The following is a 23,505-nucleotide window of genomic DNA, read 5'->3' on the forward strand; positions in this document are numbered from 1 at the left end:
TCCAGTTGTGGCTCAAGTGGTAGAACAAGCTAGACAAGCAAGGCCTTGAATTCCAACCCCACCATTTTAAGAATTCATTTATTAACTACATAGGACTATATTAAAATATACTCCTTTATGTTAAATGGTTATAGTTGGGATGTTATAAACACATGTAAATAATTACTGTATGGAGTAATCTGTGTACAGAAGAACGTTCACTGCTGTGTGTCATAATATGGCTGTCTTCTCATGTTGTTAAAAAAAAGACCGTTATCTTGCCTGGTGCTGGTAGCTCACGCCTGTAATCCTACCTATTCTGGAGGCTGAGATCTGAGGACCACGGTTCAAAGCCAGCTTGGGCAGGAAAGTCCATGAGACTCTTTATCTCCAATTAACTAACAGAAAACCAGAAGTGGCACTGTGGCTCAAGTGGTAGAGCACTAGTCTTGAGCTGAAGAGCTCAGGGACAGCGCCCAGGCCCAGAGTTCAAGCCCCATGACTGATCAAAAAAAACAAAAACAAAAACAAACCTAATTTTCTGTTTTTGGTAGGTTCATAGTATTTCTTTGTGTAGTCTTTGTAACTAGTTGATTTCTATTCCTGTTAGCACTGTTTTTTCCATTCCTTTACTGTTATACACTTTTCTCTATTCATCTTTCTGCTGGCTCCTAGGATGACATCTTAGGAGCTGAGCTGCTCATTCTAAGGCTTTCACATGTTGCCTCACCCATTCCTGAATTAAATGTAACTTCAGTTAATGCTCTCACCAGAGGGTATGAGGGAACCTCACCCTCGCAGGGTAAGCTCTGACTCCCTGTTCTCTGGGTTTGTGAAAGAATTGCTTAGTTCCTGACTGCATCATATGGCCCTGCCTAGAGGAAGCTCACTGCCTCTTTGAGGACTGGGACAAGACTGTGCTGCCTTGTGAACTGAGTTGTTTGTGGGTTGTTGTTTTTTCCTAGCATTTTCTTCTTACTTTTTACTTAGTGACTCTAGTGTTGGTCAGGAAAGCGCTAGAGATTTTCCTCAACATACTTTCTTTCACATCTTGTTTTTTTAAAAGGACAGAAATGGTTGTGTTCAAATTGGCAACAGCTGGAGGCTGCTTCTGTCACCTGTTCTAATGTGACAGTACCTTAAGTGAGAGCACCATTTGACTTCTGGCCACACAAACGACCCAGCATTTTTGGGCATTTTGCACAAAGACCCTCAGCAACCCTGCCACACGACAGCAGTGGTTGCTGCAGAGGCAGTAGGTATTGTAACACTGCAGATGTCCAAGGGATGGCCATGCCGATTGGAGGACTGAGTGCTCATTGCTCTTATGAATTGTATTAGTTCTCCTTTCTCTCCATTAGAAAAAAAAAGTTTAATTCACACACATTTGTTATATAAGGTGATGTTTCATTGTGACATTTTTGTGTGTGCATGCAAGATATCCCCATCAAATTCATCCCTCAGTGATACCTTTCTTACTCAACCACTCACATACAGCTGCTAGTTCTGCTTGTAGGTTCTGAACTGCCTGGTTCCTTTCCTTCTCCACTCTCCTGACCTGGGCCAGTGGTGCGACCAGGGAATGTGCTGGGCCCTTCTGCTTTGTCCTGCGGGTCTTTCTCACCACTGCCTGCTTTATTTGGCATTTTCACTCACTGTCTTATTTCTGAGGTGGGAAAAAGGTTTCTTCAATCACCTGGTCCTTATATGAAATTATGTGACCATGAGTCTGAACCCTATCTCTGTCACATATATATGTTAAGACCTCAGGTAACTTGGGAGCCTAACTTGGAGTTTCCATGTCTGTGAATGACCTATGATCCAGCCTGGTGGGCCATGGGACTGATGCTGTGTTGAAAGCACAGAGCTGGCGCAGAGTGATCAGTGTTTCAGTTTCCGTGCCAGTGGCCCTTGGCCAGGTTCTCTCACCTGCCGACACTGTTGCTATGAGGGTGAATGCAATGCTCTGGAAAGGCCTGCTACCTAAGCTTGCTTGGCAAATTGCAGTTCTCCTGGTCTTTCCTCTAGTGGTCCTCTCCTCCCCCCACATAGTGAATGCTCCTCACCAGTAAAATACCATCTGCTCTACCAAATCATCAGACTATGAAGTACTTTTCTTTTTGTCTCAGCTTAGAAACAGTCAGTAGCTAATTTCTCTATACTCATTTGTAAAGAGTTTCCTGTTCCTTATTTTAGCCATATCTATAAAAGTGACTAATAGTGCAATAAGTATTTCTTCACCAGCCTTTCCTCAGTTCTCCCCTCTGCCTTCCTCTTCCAGTGCTATAGGGCTGTAATTCTTGTTGCCTGTGTTGGTTCAAAGCTAATTAGGTCTTTAAGGAAACTGCCCTGACCTCATGTTCATCTTCACCTGGTCCACAGAACTCTGTGGCTGGCTCATTGATTTGTTTATGCTTATATTCATTTACTCATTTAACCATTTGTTGAACATCTAGTATGTTCCAGTCGATTTTTAAAAATTCTATTTCAGCCATTTTTAGCACTGCCACAGGCAGTGGCAATAGGGCTCAGGCCTCAAAAGCTCACTGTCAAGTTAACTGGCTTCTGGGCTGTGGAAGGTTCTCTGTATATGGGCACTCTGTAGTATCCGTATAGGTGCCTAGATGGCGTCAGTGACAGCTGTGGCTTTTCTGTTCTCACACTGGACATGGGCTGGTCACAGAGTGGATCTAACTTCACCCCTTGCTGTCAAGTACCCAAGGTAGAATCCCAGACAGAGGAAATTCAGTGAATACGACTCAAACTGATACTGGCTTGTAGGTTGTGACATTTTGATTTATCACAGAGGTGGTGGTTTGTTGTCTCAACTTCTTCAACCCTTCCACACCCACCTACCCCTCAACATGTTGCCATTACTACTTCTTACTATATTTTAGCTTAGGAGACAAGAATGCTGTAATGTGCAATGAGTTGGGGAATGCCTGCCTGAAGAGTAATACAAACCCACTAGCTTAGGTGCCCATGTCTTTGAATTACATATGACATAATAAACAGCTTATACATACTTTGCAAACTTTTTTTGTGGTACTATCACCCAAAGGATTTTATAAATAATTACACCAATTTAAAAGAAAAAGTAAAAGATTAGAAACAAAAAGCAAAATCATCTGACATATATAATGTACCAAATGATTCTAGGGTTTGAGACATTCCATAGTGTATTCTGTACCAATAGAAGGTTAGATTTAGAAAAGGTTGACCTTCCCATCTCTTTGGACCTTCCATGAACTTTGTTGGTGTATTTCAGATTCTTATCTGTTTGCTGTCACTTGATCCTTGGTCTGGATGAATTGGGATTAGGTGAAGCTGCACCATGTCAGGGGAAGAACCCCAAATGAACAGAGACTTAAATGTGGAAGTGTGTTTGTCTCTCACCCAACAAGAATCTGGATTTCCTCAGGATAGAGTTTGTGTCCTCAAGGTCACACCTTGGTTGGACGGCTGCCAAAGCTCCTGCTGTCATTTCTAGATGGCTGCCAGAGCTCCCGCTGTCATTTCTGAAATGCAGTTCTGAAAAGGAAAGACAACATTGAGCCATCACAACTGAGTCAGTCGCTTAGTGCGGGAACATATTCATCACATCTGATTGCGATTTAGGCTGGAAAGTATAGTTTTTTCTTCTCAGTGGCAAAATGTCATACTACAAACTAAGATTCTGATATTAAGGAAGGAGAAACGAAAATGGATGTTGGGGCAGGCAATCAGCAGACTATTACTAGTCCAGTCAGCACTGGGAGAAGAAAAGAGATGAGAGCTGGGGAAAGTTATAATGAATTAAAGTGATACAGAAAGCGGAATTGCTGAGAGTGTTATTGGGATGAGAAGAATTGTGTTCTGGAGCTCAAGAGAAAAGATGGCTGGCGGATGAGTAGACTGTAGTGTGGGGATAGGCTAGCAGTGGTCCACATTGGACTGGGGATGGGAACAGACACTAGCAGGAGGACTAGTGCTCTGATAAATAAGGACAGGGAAGTTTTTCTTTTCCAGACATGGAATAGCTAATGGGTTGGACCTCAGCAGGAAAGGACCTAAGGGCCCCAGGGACAGATTGGCTATAGCCAAGTGAAGTCATTAAACCCAGAAGGAGGAAAGAGGTATATGTCACTAAGCAAAAAGAAACTGGACACTTGGAAGTTAGGGAGACTGGAGATGATATGTGGGCAGAAGTGTTAGTGAAGCAATTTGGGTACTCTGTCATATTTTTTATGTGCTTTTCTATTTCTCAATTGTGCCATACACTTTATTAGTTACTAGCTGGGGAGGTGACATTCTCTTCTGTTTCCATTTTCAAAGTGTGGCTTCTAGTTTGGCAGCATTAACTGTAATCTCAGGATACCACAAGCTAGTGGGTTTCCCCCTGTAGATAAACTTACAGTAAATTTGCATGAAGGTGTTAACTAGGAAACAAGTTTGTTTTTTTCCTTCCCTCTGAGCCAGTATTGCAAAGCAAAATAGTAATTTTGTTGTAAGGCAAAGGATTGGGAGGCAGGGTTACATTTATGATCTAATAGAGAGCAGCCAAGATGAGGGAAGAAACTGGTCCTTCTAGAAATTTCATTAGGAGGTAGTTATCTTGATTAAAAACAGGGTTTCTTACTTTAGGGAAGAGATTCATTAGAAGTACTTAAAAATTATCTGCAGGCCATAAGGATATTTGCTCCTAGTTTGGCTCCACTAGTCCTTTAGCCCACCTACCTTCTCCCATTGTTCTAAAACACTGAACTTGGAGAATATAAACATTTGATTATGTGAAGGTGCACTTAATGGTCCTCTGGTGATTTGGTGCCTTTCTCAGGTGCCCACGCCCCGATCTTACTTGGTTGAGAGTCACTTAGGCATACCCCAATTCCAGAACCCTAAAACATGACTAAATGGCAAAACAAGCTAAGCAGTTATTTTTTGAGGAGGGAAGAATACCAGTGCTGGGCCTTATTTCCAATGTGATTAAGCATAAACATTGTATCACAGATCCGGATTCCAGTCCCCGTATTGGAACAGACAGTTGTTTTATAGTAATTTGATTTCATGTAGCCTTATAATACAATTAAATATTATTTGAAGAGGATGCTTTGATGATGATCCCTAGGTCTTGAGAGAGGTCAGACATTGACCTAATGTACAGTGAAAGAGACAAAAGAAATCTCTTTCCACAGGGACGAAAGACCCTCACTCAGAATTCCAGTCATCTGTAGGTCATCCTCTTCCTTAAATAATTTGATTTTGATCCTGACAGTTCAAAGGATGACTCATTTTAGCAAGTGAATTGGAACCGTGTTGGCCTCTCAGAATATTTTAAGATGAAGCACTTTTACATTCCCTAAGGCATGGACAAAGAGAAGTCGGATAGCTCAGGACAGCTGGCAGGGCTGGTGTGCCGGTACCCTCTTCTCTATCACAGTATGGTGAGAGCAGGGAAGCCAGAGTGGTAGGAGCCAGGAAGAACTTAGGCTGTCATGTCATCTTTGTAAGTTTGTAAGTCCACTTCATTGAACCTTGGTTCTTCCTATATAAAACCAGCAGAGTTGAACAGCCCTAGTTTTAGATTTATATCATGTCCACTGCAAAGTTCTTTGACTACTCAAACCTTGTTTAACCTTTCCAATAGCTTATCTTCAAAGTTAGGCAACTGGACTGGCTGGTCCTGTTACACTGTTCTGGAATTGTATAAATACACCAAGAAATAAGGTAGAAGTGTTCGGTAAGCCAGATCATTCTGTCCTGTTGTTGATTCTTACTCTGACTACAGGCTTGCTTTTAAGTGACGATCAGTTTAGAGTTAAAAATTAAAGCTGCAGCTGGTGGGTCACGCCTGCAATCCTAGCTACTCAGAATAAGATCTGAGGATCATGGTTCCAAGCCAACCCAGGCAGAAAAGTCTGTAAGACTCTTTATCTCCAGTTAACCACGAAAGCCGGAAGTGGAGTTATGTATGGATCAAGTTGTAGAGCACTAGCATTCAGGGCAAAAAATTCCAGGACATAGCATAGGCCCTAAGTTCAAGCCCCAGGACTGGCACGCACACACAAATTAGAACTGCGAAAATGGATGGTAGCTAGAGCATTTGTTTTTGTTATGATTTTTCAGTAAGTGTAAGAAACGATGTTGACAACCATGAGGAAGGGATGATGCATTCGTTGGGGCTGGAAGTGCCCCAGAAAGTGGCACTACACTTCTCTGTTTGCGTTCTAGACTGAGTTGTAAAATATGACTAAAGAAGAAGGTAGATGGAGGCCATGTAGACTATCCATCTTACTGGGAAGTGGAACTTCCAAGTAGACATCTTGTTTCTGTCTGTGGAGCAAGTAGATTTCCTAATTCTGAGGATTGAAATGCATACCTGCTTAGTAGTAGCACTGGAAAGGCAGAACAGAAAGTGAACAGCCTACTTCCAAAGGGAGCTGCAAGAACAGGGCTAGGCAGGAGGACAGGGGAAAGATGTGTGGCACATCAGTGGCGTGCCGCCATGGTGAAGGAGACACTTGCCAGAGTGAAGATGAAGCATTGTTTCTGTAGAAAGATGTGGAAGCGGTCTCTGCAGGTAGTCTCCTTGGTAGCCTGGGTTGATGACTGAACTTCCATCATACTAACAACAAATTGCTATTTTCATACCACAGTGAGGGAGCCAGGGATGAGTAAGCCTTTCTCATTGTAACATGTATCTTTGGAGAAGTATTTTCTTATACCAACCACTGTGCAAGGCAAATAACCAAGAATGTTCTTGCCCAGACATAGTCCAGGATGAATTCGGAACTGTTCATTTGGAGGGAATTCAATGCAAATGTTTGTGGGTCTACAGATCTGTTTTCTGCTGTTATAAATAGCCTATCACATATTACGTATATATCTTTTTAAAATAATAAAACGTAGTGTCATTAGCACTTGTCTTGGGGTGATAGAATTGGCCATCATTATTTTAGGTTTACATTTCAGTGCTTTCCAGATTTTCCTATCATTTCCATTGGGAAAAAGTTGAAAATAGAGCAAAACACAGCAAAAGAATCTAAATGAGACCACTCAGATCACCATGGTGGGCATTTTGGTGTGTCATCAGAGAATTGGCCTTCATTATTTTAGATGTACATGTTTGTGCTTTCCTCCTTTCCCATCTATGTGAAAATAGAGCAAAACACAGCAAAGAGAATTTAAACATGACTTGTACCAAAATATGACTTGTAACTCTACCACTTAGATGCCCACAACTGGCATTTTGTTGTATCACTCATATCACTTGTAGTCAGAACAGAGGATGTACTACATTTCTCAGGCCTGTGATTCATTCCACCAGCATTGCTGACAGGGATTCCCAGACAATGTTTCCACAAGATCACTATCCTCTGCTGACTCAAACCAATAAGCCTTAACAGAAACCTCATCAAGGATTATCTCCCCCTTCCTGATTTTGGCCCATGTTGGCCTTCCCTCCCAATCTTGTACTGTGTGTCCTCTAATAAAGTATAATGTATACGTATGTTGGTGTCAAGTAGAGCTTGCTTGTTTGTAATGAAGCTCAATGTGTAAGGGAATGGAGTAGTTTCTGCAATGAGATTAACTAAGAACACTTTCTGTCACATGTGGATAGAACCTAACAGACTATTTTCTTTGCCAAGGCATGAGTGGTCCTGTTTAACATGCCTCTTCAAGGAAGATTTCAGACTACCCCTCCCCCTTTTAAACTAACGAATGTGTAATTTCATGATGGATTCTATATATAGTGTGACCTATTTCAAACTAAATTGCTAGTGTGTTTTTCAACAGGATTTTGTGGTTTGGCTAATGAAATCTTTTCAGAGATAATCTTCAGAGCCTTCTGTCTAGTTAATATCACTACTGATGCTTTTATGACTTAATTGCCTTTGTGGTTAATTTACTTCATGACACATTCATCACCATGAAGTTTACACTCTTCACCCTGACTCTCCTAGTATTTGCTTGATGACTCGGGTCAAGGAGAGGTTGGTAGGTGCTTTCATGTTGTTAAAGATAAGTGCTGTGGGCTAAATCTGTCTTGTTTAATTAAAATAGTCTTTTTAATTTGATTTAATGTACAGTATTGCATTTGTTTCCTTCTGATAAATTCTCTATTCCACAGTACTAGTACCATAGCCTGTAATGGAGTATTTGTATTATTTGTAGAAAATTAATGTTTATAAAGTCCTTTCATTTCTTTATATTAATTCTATTATTCTTTTAATTGTCCTCAGCACCGCCTCTATTATGATGCACATTAGGATGCTCACTTTGCAGATGGAAAAACTGAGGCAGAGCCAAGTCATTCAGTATGGCCTAGCGTATGGTGAGACTGGAACTTTGGGCTAAAATCAAACAGTTGTGATATTACAATATAGAAGAGAGGCATTGCCTTGCTATTCACATCTTACAGATTTCTGAAGGCTCCTGCTGACTTCTCGATTTTGAGCAATTTTCATCTAAACTAGTATATTGGCTTAGCTGAATCTCTCCATTTTTGGTATGTGACCATGAGTCCATGTGGCAGTATAGCTTATGGTTCACCAGTATTAAAAGTCTAGTTTTGGATGGGTGCTGGTGGCTCACCTGTAATCCTACCTGTTCAGAAAACCAAGATCTGAGGATCAAGGTTTGAAGGCAGCTAAGGCAGGAAAATTCTTGAGACTCTTTTCTCCAATTAACTACCAGGAACCCAGAAGTAGAGCTCTGGCTCAAAGTGGTAGAGCACTAGCTTTGATCAAAAAAGCTCAGGAACAGCACCAGGCCCTAAATTCAAGCCCCATGACTACCCCCCCCCCCCCCATGCACAAAAAGTCCAGTTTTGGAGGAATCAAAGCCTGTTCTTACTAACCTTTGCAGCCTCCCTCTAGGGCAGATTATATGTACTGGGGGAATGAAATTATGTTTCAGTTGGAAATAAGCATGTTGATGACTGGGCATTACTCAAGTGGTTGAGAACTTTCCTAACAAACACAAAGCCCAGAGTTCAGAATCAAAGAAAAGTAGACATGCTCAAAAATCTCATGATTTATTGCTGAAAATACTACAAAAATGACATCTGTGTTATGCATATTTAGGAATGCCTTCTTTTCTTCCTCAATGATACTGTTAATAAACTTGACTACATGCTATTTATGAAAAGATTACTAATTACTAAATTTTTATTTTAAAAAGAACATCTGTGTCTACAAAGAATTCAGTTATTTTGGAGAGCAGACATATCAATTCATAAATATACAAGTTGATTTTAGTCTGTTTGGCTTTAATTTACTTACTTGGTAGTTGACTCAATCCCTTTAGCCACCTATGCTCAGATTGCTCATTTTGTCCTAACATGGTTTGGATTTGTCTTGTTTAGATTTATTTATTTTGCCAGTCGTGGGGCTTGGACTCAGGGCCTGAGCACTGTACTTGGCTTCTTTTTGCTCAAGGCTAGCACTCTACCTCTTGAGCTGTTACAGCACCACTTCTGGCCTTTTCTGTTTATGTGGTGCTGAGGAATTGAACCCAGGCTTCATGCATGCAAGGCAAGCACTCTACTGCTAAGCCACATTCCCAGCCTGGATTGGATTATTATTGAGTTCAGGACTGAGACTTCAGTTTTAAAATGCAATGGCAGAAAACACTCTAGCATGTTATATTTTAACTATGAAAACCCAAATTTGAGGACTGCCTTTTATATTTGGGGTACAATTTTGAAGCTATACCTTGTCAGAGCTGGGTCATGAGGGGATGGGGTGTAGCTCAGTGGTAGGGACCTTGTCTGCCATGCACAGCCCTCCTCCAAAGTGATGTGCACTTAAAATTTTCATATAAGAATTGACAAAGTTTGTAATAGCATTATAAATTTTAGAACATATTGCTAGGAGCAAAGGAACTAGTGACTTTTTTATTGTAAGGTTGATGTACGGAGGGGTAACAGGTATGTAAGTCAGGTAATTAGTACATTTCTGTTCAGTGTCACCCTCTCTCTCATTTTTCTCCCAGTTCTTTCCCTCCTGGCCCCCCTCACCCCCAAGTTGTATAGTTCTTTTACATCATAGTGTCTACTGAGTATCACTGCTGAATTAGTTTGCCCTTTGTCCCACCATTTCTGTGCTTCCCCTCCCCAAATTAGATAAACGTAGGTACAAGACAAAGGGTACAGCGCTGGGAATATGGCCTAGTGGCAACCCTGGATTCAATTCCTCAGCACCACATATATAGAAAAGGCCAGAAGTGGCGCTGTGGCTCAGTGGTAGAGTGCTAGCCTTGAGCAAAAAGAAGCCAGGGACAGTGCTCAGGCCCTGAGTCCAAGCCCAGGACTGGCAAAAAAAAAAAAAAAAAAAAGACAAAGGGTACAGAAATCAAAAACAGTGACAAAAGGGCGGGGGGGACAGAAAAGGAAAGAAAAAAAAAGAATGGCAGACAGTATACTAGTGACTTTTTTATTGCAAGTAACTTTTTACTAGTGACTTATAAATGTGAACATTTCCTACATTAATTCAGGAAATGGAGAAACATCTAAGGGAGGAAACTGCTCTGAAGCTGTGGGGAAGTCAAGTTCTTTTAATGCTAACGTATAAGAAGTTAATTCACTGTTTTAAGAAAGTCAGCTTAACTACAATAGAAAGAATTAGGGTTTGGAGCCAGAAATAACTGTTTTCATGTTCCAGTACCATCACTTAACTCCTTTGTGACTTTGGGCTGGTGTTTTTTGTTTGTTTGTTTTTCCCCAGAGCCTCTGTTTCCTCTCTGGCCGAGTAAAACATAGGAACTGGGAGATGGAGATGCTTAGCCCTGTCCCCTGACCTCACAAGGCTGTTTACAGAGGAGAGGCAGAAGATAGCATCCTGTACAGTTGTATGTTTTTCCCATAGAGAAGTTTCCTGTTAGGAATAGGAGAAAGGTTTGGAAAGAGAGAGTAAAAGAAAAACTAAAGGCACACGCCTGATACATTCTTATCATTCTAAACTTAGGGACAGGAGCAGAGACATCTTTGGTCTTGTCAACTTGGTATAACTTGGAACAAAATTTCCTAGTCCATGCTAGAGTTTAGGCATGTCATAGTTCAATGGCATCCATTTTGGGATACTCTTATTTTTTTTAACACTCGTGATTAGATAAAAATTCATGATTTTCAATTAAAAAGTATTTTCTAAACACAATTGTATTTATATAGTCAAGAAATGCTAACTTGAGGTGCCTAGTACTTGATCATAACTGTCCTAGGTCTATGGTATCAGGCTCTGAAACTTCCCATTTTTGTGGAGGGTCCTTTTTAGGTGGGAACTGACAAAGCAAGCAAATGTAAAGGTAGGTTTAGTTAATGGCAACTGTTATGAGGAAAACAGCAACAACAGAGTTGATAGGGCAAGGATCAGGTCAGCTTGTTAAGAATGGTCCATAAATAGTTATTGAAGGAAAATAACTGAGTTGTGTTCTGAGGTTGAGAAGAACCGGGAATGAAAGGAGTTGGCCAGGCCCAGTGCTGCTGACCGCAGAGACTCTGGTGCAAGAGGCTGAGCTGGATGCTGGGAACCACAGGTTTCCAGTTGCATTTGGCTGGATGGTCTGAAAGACTTAAATTCTTAATAAGAGGAGAAAAGTACCACAGAGATAGAAACAGAGATGATGAATAGAAATAAATGAGAGGTGCCTTGTGAATGCTAAGAGATTTATTTAGTTGGCTGGAATTTACTTTGTACATACGCTAAGTATATAAATCAAAACAGCTTTTGAGCTCTCAGCATCCTTACTTCTGCTAATTTAATCTTGTGCAAAAGCTAGTTTGGTTCCCCTGTGCCCTAAGGTTATTGACCCCTGTCTCTTGGTTTCTGGAGTAAAAATTTCAGGAGATAAAGGACCGGCTCTACTCAGGCCTTTGACCATATGGATCCTCAAGGGATATGTGCTAATGACATGGATAAGGTTTTCTTTCTGTTTCTGTATTGATTTAGCTTTTTTTTTTTTTTAAGAACATTTATCAAAAGACTAAAAGGATTGTCAATAAGGAGATTGGAGTGTTAAGAAAGGAACCATTATCCAAGTAACCAATGACAGGGAATCACTTATGGTTTACATTTATAGTGACATGCATAAATAGAAGTCAGTTTATTTTATTTTATTTATTTAGTTAGTTGGTGTCATCCACAGACTTGAACTCAGGGTCTGCTGTCCCTGAGCTTGTTTGTTCAAGACTAGTACTTTACCACTTAAGCCACAGCTCTACTTCTGGCTTTTTGATGGTTAATTGGAGATAAGAATCTCTCAGACTTTCCTGCCTGGCATCCTTTAGATGTCAGCCTCTTGAGTAGCTAGGATTATAGGCACGAGCCACCTGTACCCACTAGAAGTCAGATTTTCTAATGAGTGATTGCCTTGCTAAATAACAAGTTAAAATGAAATATAACACCTTATAATTGCTTGCCTTTGCTAGATTATCTGTGGTTCTAAGGTCTTTCTTTGCTTAATTCTCATCTTCCCAAGGACTGCTTAAGGTTGCTATCTTTGTTGCCATTATTCAAGTGAGAGACTTGAGTCTAACTGGGTTAACTTCCTTTCTAGTTATTTGGTGTTTGAATGAAGTTCAGACCAAGGTTTTCAGGTCCTACAGTCCTAGTTAGTGACACCTTATTGCTGGACCCGATAATGGTAGAATGAGAGACATGGAGTAAATGTTGTCTGGGGAGAAGTAATATCAAGTAATCAAGAACTCAAAAATGCACATGAACTTGATGCTGTTGTAAATTATCGAATCTTTAGTTTCCTTGAAACCAGAGTTGTAGGCCCAAACCCAAACTGTGGACTTTTACATGTCGGGTTTGGCCAGCCACCCTATATGCAAAATAAGAGGATAGGTTGAAGCAGAGAAAGGAGATTGATTATATGGCATGAGCACTTCAGCTCATCTTAACTCATTTTGGGGAGCCACAGATACAAGCTGTAGATTCAAATAGACAAAGAGCTAGGTAAAAAGAGCAAAAGAGGGGCTGGGGATATGGCCTAGTGGCAAGAGTGCTTGCCTCGTATACATGAGGCCCTAGGTTCGATTCCCCAGCACCACATATACAGAAAATGGCCAGAAGTGGCGCTGTGGCTCAAGTGGCAGAGTGCTAGCTAGCCTTGAGCAAGAAGAAGCCAGGGACAGTGCTCAGGCCCTGAGTCCAAGCCCCAGGACTGGCCAAAAAAAAAAAAAAAAAAAAAGAGCAAAAGATATGTGTAGTTTAACAGTTTCAGTCACAGGCATGTTCAGAGATAGCCAGTGGGAGTATTAAGGTCCATTCATTGTCTCAGGATAGGTCTGGTGGGGCCTTGCGTATGACAGTTACAGAACCTGTCTTTTGGACGCTCTATCCTGGCCATCCGAGATGGCTGCAAAGTGACAGCAGGGGAGAATGGCCTTGAGCAAAAAAGACACAAATGCAAAATGGAGGCAGAGATGGCCTAGCTTTTCTTCTTCTTTTTTAGTAAAAGTAGTTAGAGCACCTGCTATAGTCTCACTTAGAAGATGGTGTTTTGATTAGGTGATTATAAAATAAAGTAACTCAAACAAACTAATAAATTGATACTTAACCTCAGCCCTAAATTACAAGTCCTGTCAAATCATTTAAGCCAGTACACAAAAAATAACAGTATTTTGATTAAAAAATTAAAGAATCCGTATATACCCAGGTCTTTATTGAGTGTCTACAATGTGGCAGGATCTCCTTGTTGTTTCTTAAACATGCCAAACATGGTCCCCTTTCAGTTCCTTTGCACTGCTGGCCCCCATATTGCAAATTCTGTCATTGCTCACTTAGTCTTGGGGGCGGGGGTGGGGTGGGGTAGAGTTGTAATAATGCAGTGGTAGAACACTTGTCTTGCATTCACAAAATCCTGCATTCTATCCCTAGCACCCTAAAACCCTCAAACAAAACCAAAAGTTTTCTTGCAATCTTTTTTTACTTTAATTTAGTGAAAGTTCTTAGAGTCCACAGCTAAGTTCCACAGTGTTGTGGAAACAAGCCTAAGGAAGTCCTGGTTCCTAGCCTTAGGGAGAAACTTCTGGCCTAATTGTTCTCTGGTTCTATATGACCTGCTTGCTTTTCCCCTTCTGTGTGATGTGGTGTCCTCCAGGGTAAAGGTGCAGTGACTCAAGTCCTTTGATGACTCAGCTCTCCCTAGCCCCAGAAGCAAAAGCCTGTTTTTCCCATTTGCTTGCTGGAGAGAATGAGACTTCAAATATCCCTCCCTCTGCTCCCCTTCAGCTGGTGGCTGTCTTCTTCTGTGGTCATCAGTCTAGTGTGTCTGCAAATGACAGCTGATCTGGATGAAATCGGTTGTCCTTTTTCAGTGCTTATTAGCAGCGTGCCCTCTTGATCTGTTCTTCCTGTTTGCCATGAGGAACAGCTGGCAGTGTTAGTTTAAAAGCCAGCATTTTTATTTGTTTGGGAATTTGTTTCTTCCTATTTAGCATTTCTCTGTCATCTCGATCAGACTTTGAGATACACAGATTCTATCTGAAAAAGAGTTTTCTCATATGGTTAGTGCCCCTTTTTACAGTGTTAAGTGGAAAGATACTTAAATTTTTTAAGAAAATGCTTTGTGCAAATGAATATATCAATCTTTACATGTAAGTACATGCTATACCTAGCATTAGACCAGAGCCACATGCAGATTATCACATGCAGATATTTATCTACATGTTTTCCTCTCCTTTTGAGATGTTTATTCCTAGAACACAGATTACTAGTATTTGAATTCTTTCCAAGCAGCAGACTCTGTGCTCCAGGTTTTGGGGTAACCCTGCCTTTCATAGAGGTTCAGTCTTACTACAACTCTGACCTAGTCATTCTGCTTCACTGAAGTTCATCAGACTACAAGCAAGCTTTGTTCAGAACTGCAAAAAAAAAAAAAAATGGTGAGACACTTCTACTAAGCAGCATTAGTAAAATCTGCAAACGCAGTTCTCTAAACAACAAAGCATACACATATCTGTTGATATGAAAAGATAGTCTTGATATATATATTTAGCAAAAATGGTATGTTATAAAATAATGCAGACAGAATATTATGCCATTATATAGCATGTGAAGAAAAATTCTGGTTCTGTTAGTTTTGTCAGATTGCTGGAGTTTGAAGGCTTTTTGTGGTCATCAGTGTGTATTGCAAGCCAGGAGCCAGTCAGTGGCTCACACCTGAAATCCTAGCTACTCTGCTACTAGAGGCTGAGATCTGAGGATGGGATTAGAAGCCACTCCAGGCAGGAAACTGTGAGACTCTTACCATCATTAAACTTATTCAAAAAAGCTAGAAGTGGCGTTGTGGCTCAAGCACCCAGGCCCAGAGTTCAAGCCCCAGGACTGGCCTCCCCCCCCCCAAAAAAAAGTATTATGTACTTAATGTATATGTAAAGAAATAAACAGAGGTAGTGGTGCTTTCTTTGGCCTAGAGGGGATCGTGTAAATAACAGTGACCATTCAGTTTAGAAGATGTTTTCTCAATTTATTCAGTAACTACCATATGGAACACTAGCTACATGGTGAACATGTAATGGTGTGCACAATATATAAAGAAAAATCTGTCTTTGTAGAGCATCATTTTAAAATGTACTTTATATTCATAATAATGGAAATATGTATGAAATATGTATGTTCCCAAACAACAGGAAATGTATGTGGACCAGAGTCACTCCAGAATTTCCACGTTTTTCCAGAACACATTGTTTTATTTGTGAGCACACTTCTTGAAGCTGCTATATGTTCAGTATGTACATTGAAAGAATGAAGTTTCCCTCAAAAGTGGGCATTGGTCTCTATCACTGAATAGGAGGTTGGGAAGGTAGGCTAACTAGTTATGCAAACCATTTATCTTTAAGATAAAAGTGGATAAAATATAAGGCACTATTCCTTGTCATGTCCTGTATTTATGCTGTTCCTCGTGCATCCATCTGAACTAATGGGCCTTTTGGCATCATCTCTTTAAAAGCCTTCTCGAGAATGGATTTCTCCACAAAGAAGCTGCATCATAGCTTTGTCAGACTGAAGTTTGATTTAGTCCTAGCACTGCTCGCCTTCCAGACACAGGATGGCAAAAGGAGAGGGCTTCTATAGCCCCTTTCTTAGAGACCAATCATCATTGTGACAGATGTTCTACCCCTGAAATCTGGACCAGGAGATAAAGGATTAGATAACATCTTGCCTCTATTTTGGCCAAAGGTGGTCAACCTACTGGTGGGTTTTTATTTAAAGAATGTAGTTGTTTAGGAAGGGGATAAATAAAAGCAAGAAGAGATGTTATTTTTTAAAAATTAAGGTGGTGCTTTCTAATTTAACAATTTAGTTTGTTTCTTCAACCTTATTATTATCTGTTTCTAGCTATTGGGAGGTGAGATGACTGTGGTTTTCTACCTTTGCTGTGCTGGAATCATGCTGGGGATATTTAAAAATTCAAGCTATGCTCCAGAACAATTAATTCAGAAAATCAGACGATGAGAGAGCAGTGTTTTAAAGCTTGGGCATTCCAGTGTGCAGCCCAAAGCTTACATCATACAGTTATAAGCAAAGACATGAGGCAATGAGTTTTTCATCTTTTAAAAACCTAAATAAAGGAGCCCTAGTTGCCTAATGGATAAGGCACTGGCCTCCTAAAAACCTAAAGAAGCAGGGCACCAGTGGAGGCTGAGATCTGAGGATCACAGTTCGAAGCCAGCCCAGGCAAGAAAGTTGGTAAGACTCTTATCTCCAATAAAGCTACTCAGAAAAAGCAGGAAGTAGCACTGTGACACTAGCTCTCAGCACCAAGAGGCTCAGGGACAGAGCCCAGGCCCAGTTCAAGCTCAGGACCAGCAAAACAAACAAAGAAAATCAATAATATAAAGTTTTATTCTTTCACTAAGAGGAAAAACAAAACAGGATGACATTTATATGTCCTTCCTTGATTTGATTTTAAGCTTCAGTACTTAATTAAGTGTTAAAACACCACATCTGTTGATCACTGTGACATTCTGGGAACTTGTAATCCTTATGTATTGGTACACACATCGTGTGTGTGTGTGTGTGTGTGTGTGTGTGTGTGTGTGTGTGTAAGAGAGAGAAACAGAGGGGGGAGGGAGAAGGAGAGAGAGAAAGAGGAAGATAAAAATTTCTATTGTTTGGCAAAGATGCTGTGTTACAGATTGCTTTTCATTCTTTGTTTTGGCTAAATTGTTTTTCTAGGAGTCTCCCTACTCCTTGTCTAATTAACTTCCATACCCTCCATATGTGGTCCTGTGTTCACAACAGGACCTTTCTTTAGTGGCTTTCTGGTCCACTGACAAGGTTTGTGTGAAGAAATACTTAACCTATTTAAAGTACTAGTTTATCTTAATGATTTTCTTTGTTTCTCTGAAGTGCATTATTTCTGATCTTGACCTGAATGTTTTTATTTTTTTTAATTGGAATTGCTTTTCCTCTTAACTGCCTTTGTTGTTGTTCCTTTTTGAATCTTGAGCTAATTTAACTCTCCTCTGGAAAACTTTGCCATTCTTTATCTTCTCAATGTTTATCTCTTTAAATCCTAAATTATTTTACACGCTTCCCACTGTTGAAGTACCTTTTGTCCTGTCTTTTCATCTTGTCAGATTTATGAGGAGTAATATCAGTGCCTATTACACTATTACTGTTATTAATAGTATTGCTGCTTGACCCATACATATCTCATTGTTTTCTAGCCAACAGTCTGTATGGATATATGGCATTTAGAAAGATGAGGTTGAAAGTAGGGGGATAGATGCTTTGTCAGAGAATGCTCTCTGCTGGGTAGCACATAAACCACGAAGGGAAAAACCATGATTTTCAGTGATACCCAGTTAATGGCATTGCGGAGTTTGATTGTGACTCACCTTTATTTCTACATACATACCACACTGACATAGCTTTCTGTTGCCAACACCTTCAACTGCTGGAAAGATGACCTGGGGTTTTCTGGTGCCCCGGGGCTCCTGAGTGTAGAGTGGGCACATCTGCATGTAGCACAGGGCATAGCTTGCCCTTGAACGCTTCACAGCATCTGCTTTTGCCACTGCATGAGCTGGCATTCTCACCTAGCCCCTGGGCAGATGTACAGAGGCGCAGACCCACCGTTGGGCACCCAGCTGGCAGCTCCTCATTCTTCCTCCCAATTTAATTTGCCTTCTTTTCTGTCTTCTGAAGTCCCCTCAGTTAAGAGACCATATATTTAATCAACAAAGATTTTTTTTCTTGTTTGTTGAGACAAACTATTGAAATTTTCAATCCTTCCATTTCTGTCTACTAAATACTGGGATCGTAGGTGTGTACCACCATACCTGGCTATTGGTTTCTGCTTCTGAAGTACATACTATGTGCCAAGCATTATGCTGGAGTTGAAGGCAGCTACAGTCTGGTTGGGGGATAGACAGGAGACAGACATCCAGTGGAGTATGGTAAGTGCTAGGCTGGGAGTAGTGCAGGGCTCCTGGGAGTCCAGGGCAGGGGGCCCAACCTAGCCTCCCGTATCCGTGGAGGAGTTTGGGAAGAAGTGACCTATCAGCTGGAATCGGTAGAGAACCTGTTACTTTTGGGAGATGAGATATGTTTGTTACAGTGGAAGCGTGGTGAGGAGTGGGTCCTGACAGACCTGGAAAGATGCTCAAAGTAATAACAAAGATAAAGGTGTTTTAAACACAGGATTGCCATGCTCTCATTTGCCTTTCAGAAGGACTGCAAGATGGAGATTGAAATGAAAAGAGTAAGCATATGTGAAAGGAAGTAACACATGTATATAGACTTGTCCAGTGACAATTATTGGTGGCCTGGCATAGGAAGGGGAAATGGAGAAGGCTGGAGAGATTGATTCAAAGAAATGTTTAACCCCTGGCTGCTTTCAAAAGACTGAACTTGCTTGGGTCTTGAAAATGAGGCTTTTGCATGCCTGATTGCCACCACTGTTAGACATCATGTTGGAACAGATGTGTGGTCAACTTTCTAATCAAGGAGTCTCCATGGATGTAGCCATGAAGAGGCCCACTGCTGCTGCTTTCTTTTGGCTAGCTGCCAGACCATGGCTAAAGAACCTATATTAGATGTGGCATGAAGTATCCATACTCACTAGCTATTTCTGTCATTTATGTAGAATCGAAGAGTGTTAGAGAAGAATAGTTTCTTAAGGCTCATCCCTATGAAACCCCCACATTTTAGCAATGAAATCATGGTTGTCCAAAGAAAGGCAGTGATTTTCCCAGACTCCCATTTGGGCAGTTCTTTGAACCAATGACCACTTCGCCAGATGTATTCTCCCACTGTCAGCCACAGGAGGCTGGTCTAGAAACAAGTGGTAATAAAGTGTGGCATATACACACAATGGAATTTTACTCATCCATTTGTAAGAATATTGTCATGTGCAGGGAAATGGATGGACCTAGAACACATCTTGCTAAGTGAGAGGTGTAAGCTAAGCTCAGAGAGACAAACATCAGGTTTTCTCTCATATGTTGAAGGTAGGTCTAAAATATACCTGCACATGATAACTTATACAGGACTGTAAGCATTCATACACAGTTAGACTAAAGGATGATACCCTTAGGGGAGGAACACAAATGTGTAACTCCTCTGAACATTTAAATGACTATTGATTGAAATGAACGTTAGGAAATGGAAACATAAGAGTTTTTTAGTGGTGGTGGTAGTGTTTGGTTTTCCTTTTTTTTTTCTTCTGGGGAACAAAAGGGCACAGAAAGGGAAGAAGGAAGGGTGAACAAGTGCAATCATTCTATTCAGTATACACTGTGTAGAAAGGAGGCGGGTGGGGGAGACTGGAAGCTGAGGAAAAGTAAAGGAAGGGATGCCATGTCTAAAGAAAGAAATGTACTCATTACTTTACCTATGAAATGGCTGCCCCTCTGTAAAAAGCCTTAATAATAACAATAAAATGATTTTTAAAATTTTGGGGGAAAATGACAGATAAGCCGATCTGGGGGTTCCCTTCCCCAAAAGCAGTAGCTTTCTCCAGAAGGAGCCATTCGAGTGTTTCTTCTGGCTTCACCTTTCTATTCAATGTTTCTACCTCTTTGCTTTCTCTTTACTCCCCTCAGACAATGAAGTTTTAGTATGAACCCTCGTGTTATGTGATAAATGATAGCTTATAATGTTTACTTCTCCAAGCTTTCAACCCTTTTTGAAAAAAAAATGTGTAAGTTTAGTATTAGCTTTCTTTATCTCTGGCAACTTTGGACGTAGCATCTGGATTTCCTTGTATAACCTATTAGATAGGTAAGGGAGCACAGGACTCTGGGAGCTTCTAGAGCATTTTACTGTGGTATGGGAGGTGGTGTTGCTGCATTGCTGAAGAGAACAGTCCAAGAACCAGGAGCTGGACTTTTTGAATAAGACTAAGTTTGAATCCCAGCTCTGCTACTTGTCCACTGGGTAGACATGTCCTCGTTTTCTCACCAGTGAAACAGAGTGTGAAAAAAAAATGTCTTCAAATCTTGTACAGGTCCTCACATTTAGTAAATATTCACTAATGATAATGCTGTTCATAGTGCATTATTGCTGTCTGTACCTTTACTACAATTTCCCAAATCATAAATTTAACTACCACATAGATATCTACTATGGATTGCACTGATATCAGTTCCTTGATGAGATTACCAGGGTGTGGGATTCTTTTATTTCTGCCCTTCTGGTTGATAGCTGTGAACTCTTCCTGTCCTGACACCCTCATCAGTTAACCTTGAAATAGCTTCCCCTTGCTACAATAGTAAGGAAATCACCAGCTGTTTACTAGTGCCTAAAGCAGAAAACCATATATAAATTGTCTAAGAAATTTTACCCACTTGCAAGTTAGCTTAATTTTTTCTTTAATTATGTAACTTAGCCTTGTGTTCTTCAGAGATAGATGAATGATTAAAAAGAAAGAGGTGATTTAGGGGAGCCAGAAGAAATCCGTTCAGAGCTACAGAATCAGTCCTAGACCAGACCTTAGGAAGCAGAAGGCTAATCAAACATTTGAGGCACATAGGGAGTTGTCTTGTGGTGAATGATAAACTACCTCCCTCTTGGCAGGACAGCAACATGGGTTTTTAATAAAAGCAAAAGGAGAAGAAGCTAGGAGGTTGAGATGACTATTTAAGCACATCTCCCATCCTCCCACGGAAGTTTGTTCTGACGTGAAAAGATGCTGGGTTTGAGAGACCTCGGGCTTCTTCATGAGGCCTAGGCTTTATGTACCTCGGAAGCAGAGTATCCACAAAACTCAGGGTGACTTTCATGTACAGAGATTACCTGATTGCACTTGAGTGCAGTCATCTGGTGTTCAACCAGATAAGCTCAGCTGGATGAGAGTCATCTGCAGTGGGAGGAGCGGCTCCTCCAACAAGCCTGAGTGCGGCTGCTAGGAAGGAGGTCAGGTGTTGACAGGTCTGTGGTTCTGAGCAGTGATGAGCTGGAGGGTCCCCAGAAAACCTCAAAGCCAATTTTTCCCCCCCACTTAATATAGCCCAGCTCCTGAACTTAAAGTAATTTAACTTAGAAATGTAGCATAGCTAAGACCTGGTCCAAAACTGCTCTTGCTATCTATATGAAACATGGTTGTGATGAGGGGGAACATTTTTGCCACAGTTTCATCATACTTTCAGAAACCTTTATGAAACCAGTGACAGCAGAAATAAGAGCCTAGCATCAAATCCATCTCTTGCATGTATAAGTCATTTACAAGTTATTACAAAAGCCTTCGGGCTCTCTATTTAGGAGCTTCTAAAGGCCAGACATACAATTAACAACTCCATTAACTGTGTGCTTACTTCCTCTAGGTTAAAGGGAGCCCAAGGGTTTTTCCGTATAGTTTGCCCAAGGCCACACATTCATTAAGTGCTGCAAGTGTGACCTGAACCCAGTTCTTTCAGACTTGGAAACCTTTGTTCTTTCCACTGAGAATTCCCAAGTAATCAGTGAGAGACTCAGTCTTTGGGGGAAAAAAAAAAAGCTACTACCTTAGGCTTGTACTACCTTAAGACTTGTTTATTTTTCCCTTCCTAGTCACCTGCTAGATCCTATCCACATTCTTGTAAATTAACTTTGTTTGTCTTCTGGCTTCCAGACATGCTGATTTTAAAAAGAAAGCATCTCATCGCCTTATTAATGGCTTTTTTTCTTTTCCAAGTTAAGCCCAAAAGTTGCACATAAATTGCCTCAGTAATTGGCCTGTGACTTTTACTACTAGAATTGGTCTTTTTCTGACTTTACTGTTGTTCAAACCACTGTCTGTTATCAGCCAAGTGAAAAACTTGTAACTCTTCTGAAAAAGCAAATCCAAGGTGCCAGTAAAGGACAAGAGAACTGAGACTCGTAAGCAGTCCACTGTGCAAGACAGTTTAAACACACTTTCAGTACATACTCTCGTATTACTTTTACACACACACACACCCATGTAAAGGTACTATTGTTGACAAGTTGTCAAATCATTCCTGACTACCTCATGATACCTCTTCTGTGTCACACTTCTCATTTGGGCACGATGATGTAGAAGTGTGGGCTTGGACACAGGGAAAGTACCATCACCTTTTGGGGGCTTTGTGACTTTACTGTGAGAATTTCCCACTAACTGCTTTCTGTTAGTACCATGAGAGTCTCATGAACACACTGAGAACTGTTTCCAAGCCAAAGAACTATTGCATGGGTAAAAGGCGGTCCATGTTGATTACTGGGGTGGAAAAAACCCTCAGTGGTGATTGACAGAAACTCAGTATTCTGGCCATGGGTTCTATGGAGCATTGATTCTTTTGTCCCATTTGCTCCCCTACAAAATTGAGGTATTAATACCTAGTTGGTATGTTTTTTGTGAGAAGTGAGAAAGGGTAGCTGTAAAGTATTAGCAGAGAACCTGGGGCACAAATGGCAGGAGTAGCAGCAAAGGTATGTTTTAGTCATTGTTTCTCTTAGTTCTCAGGCCATTGCAAAGCACCTTTATTGCTGGTTACACATTCAGTGAATGTTAGTTATGACTTTATTATATATGATTATTGTATGTGGGTTTATTATGAGTTATGGATTTATATGAATATTTGTGCAGCCACCTTTGTGCCAGACAAGAGAAGGGGTTTGTCACAGCAGAGGCATTTGTAGTTTTGTGACTATATGCTCACTTACCAAAATGATACAAAGAAAGTGACCCAGCAGTGAGTGGTAGATAGTGACTCTTCAGAGTCATCAGCAAAGCTGATTTTGAAATAACCCATAGCTCTGTGGCTGATTGTGGGAAGGGAAGGGGATATCCTTCCTACTTTTAACTTTGTTTTTCCGTTGCATGTTGAGTTGGATCTGGTCATTTTTTTGTTGCTCCTCTGTGACTGGAGGATAATTTGTCCTGAGGCACTGTGGTTAGGGGAAATGGTTTGTAGAGGGAATCGATGTTGGAAGTTAGGAGCCAGAAATTAAAGTGTTGCTGCCTTTCTTGGGTGACTGAATCCACTCTTACTGGTGGGTAGACACTTAACTGGTTGATGAAGGACCGTCAGTTTTTTTGGCTGCTGTTATTGAGGTGTGGGGACAGAAGCATCAGTACCACCTTAAGAGCACCTTG

At 40.8% G+C, this 23,505-nt stretch overlaps 1 protein-coding gene across 4 annotated transcripts in view; it reads left to right on the forward strand.

The window, feature by feature from the left end:
- Positions 1-23,505, forward strand: part of Asap1 (ArfGAP with SH3 domain, ankyrin repeat and PH domain 1) — a 292,770-nt gene that overhangs the window by 101,453 nt on the left and 167,812 nt on the right. The gene's annotated exons all lie outside the window — the stretch shown is intronic.

The sequence above is a fragment of the Perognathus longimembris genome, chromosome 12, assembly GCF_023159225.1.
Source record: "Perognathus longimembris pacificus isolate PPM17 chromosome 12, ASM2315922v1, whole genome shotgun sequence".
NCBI lineage: Eukaryota > Metazoa > Chordata > Mammalia > Rodentia > Heteromyidae > Perognathus > Perognathus longimembris.